We start from the raw sequence: 1,859 nt of genomic DNA, 5'->3' as shown, positions 1-1,859 counted from the left end.
CCCCGCCCCGCCCCACGACGCTGGTGTTTGCCGTCGTCAAATTAGCGCGGTAGCCAGGGCGGGGAGGACGGAGGGTGAGGAGGGAGGACGTGCTTGCTTTTTCATTATTTTCACCAGGACCAGCACCACTACGTCTACCACCAACACGTCCACCACCACCACCACGTCCACAACCGGCCACAACACGAGCGGAGGCCCGGGGGGGAGGGGAGGGCGGCGGTGCGGGTAGCGTGAATATAATGTGTCACTCTGTGCGCCAGCGCCAGCCCGGTCCGCTTTGTAATCTGATTTGGCGAGGATGTGGCGCGCAGCCCCCGCCCGGTCCCAAAGTGCTAAGCGGCCCGCGATGCCGTCCCCGTTTGCTGGTCCGTAAGTGCGTGCAGCCGGTGCTGCCGCTCGCGCCGGGCCCATGGCCGGGCCCATGGCCGGGCCGCGGGAGGTGGCGCCACCTGGCGGCGCGGAGGCTCGCTGCGCTGGGCCCCGCGGAGATACCCCGCGGCCCAGGTGTCTCTCCCGCGGCCCGCGGCCCAGGGGGGTCCGGCTGGAGCCGCTGGAGCTGGAGCCGGGCCGGCGGCAGCCGCGGGGGAAGATTCCGAAGCAAAATATTATGACGCCTGGACGCGGGCCGGCCAGCTGCGGATGTGGGCAAGAGCGGGCGCGGGGAGGCGGGCCGGAGATCTGCATCGGAGCAGACGACTTCCTTCACCACCGCGCCACGGCCACGCGGCGACTGAGCCGACGAACACAACAAAATAAAAAGAAAAAGTGCGTGCGTGTGTGCGTGTGTGTCGCACCGAAAGAGTAAACCCTGTCCACGGGCGGCCCGGATGCGGATGGTCGGGCAGCCTCTCTGCATCCCCTCCAGCGGTGGTGCAGCCAGCGACCCCGCCCCAACCCTCCGCGGCGCAGACCAGACCGCACGCGCAGCTGGACAAGCAGCGCGGCCTGCTCCGCCTGCTCGAGCTGCAGAGCGATTGGCATCGCCCCAGGGTGACTCACGGGCCGCTGCCCGACCGGCGGAGATCACCAGAGCGCAGGCTGGCCCTCGGGCTGGCCGCGAAACGCTGCTACAGATGACGCCGTAATGACGCCCGTACAGTCAGGCGGTAAAATGACTTTGGACGACGTCAGTGTGGTGGAGTTTACTACTTACAGTACAGAAGTGGCATTCGCAATGACGGTTGTCGTGGATCTGCGGGCCCGGATGACTGTAGGTATGGATCCTCAGCCCAGCCTGGACCGGTGCGCCCCCCGGGCCCCCGGCCCCGGCCGCAACGCCCCGGCACTGTCCTGTGCGCTTCCCACCGCGCCACACCGCCGTGCCGCCGTGCAGGCGAATTAGGGAAACCAAATGCGAACACTAGCAGCGGCGAGGAATGCAGCAAGAATCGAGAGGTCATTGTCGGCGGTCGCCTTGCCCTGCCGCGCCGAGATGGAGCCCCCTCCAGCGCCCCGCCCCGCCTTTAGCCCCGCCGCGCCCCCCTCTCCGGCTCGCGGTCCGCGGTGCGGCTGGGGGCCGCGGGGCGGGGCGGCCGGCGCGCTCTGGACCTAGCCGTCGTGCAGCAGGCCAGTGCCGAGCCAGCAGCCCGCTGGAGTGGTGCGGATGAGTGGCGTGGCGTAGCGCGGCGTGAGACTCGACTCGCGAGCTCTGCGCGCGCGCCGTTGTGCGCAGTGTCCGTGAGTGTTCGTGTGCGTGCGTGCGTGCGTGCGCCGAGTGACAGTGACGTGACAGCGGCACACGACTCGCCACACCACCTGCTGGGATTAACGCCGCGGAGCATCGGCACCGCCTCCGTCACAAGGGTAAGTCACAGTCACAAAATTTTTAAAACTGCAAAAATAAAATTTGAAAAATATTT

The sequence above is a fragment of the Frankliniella occidentalis genome, unplaced genomic scaffold (assembly GCF_000697945.3).
Source record: "Frankliniella occidentalis isolate FOCC.00 unplaced genomic scaffold, Focc_3.1 Scaffold289, whole genome shotgun sequence".
Classification (NCBI taxonomy): domain Eukaryota; kingdom Metazoa; phylum Arthropoda; class Insecta; order Thysanoptera; family Thripidae; genus Frankliniella; species Frankliniella occidentalis.
This window is presented reverse-complemented; position numbering follows the sequence as displayed.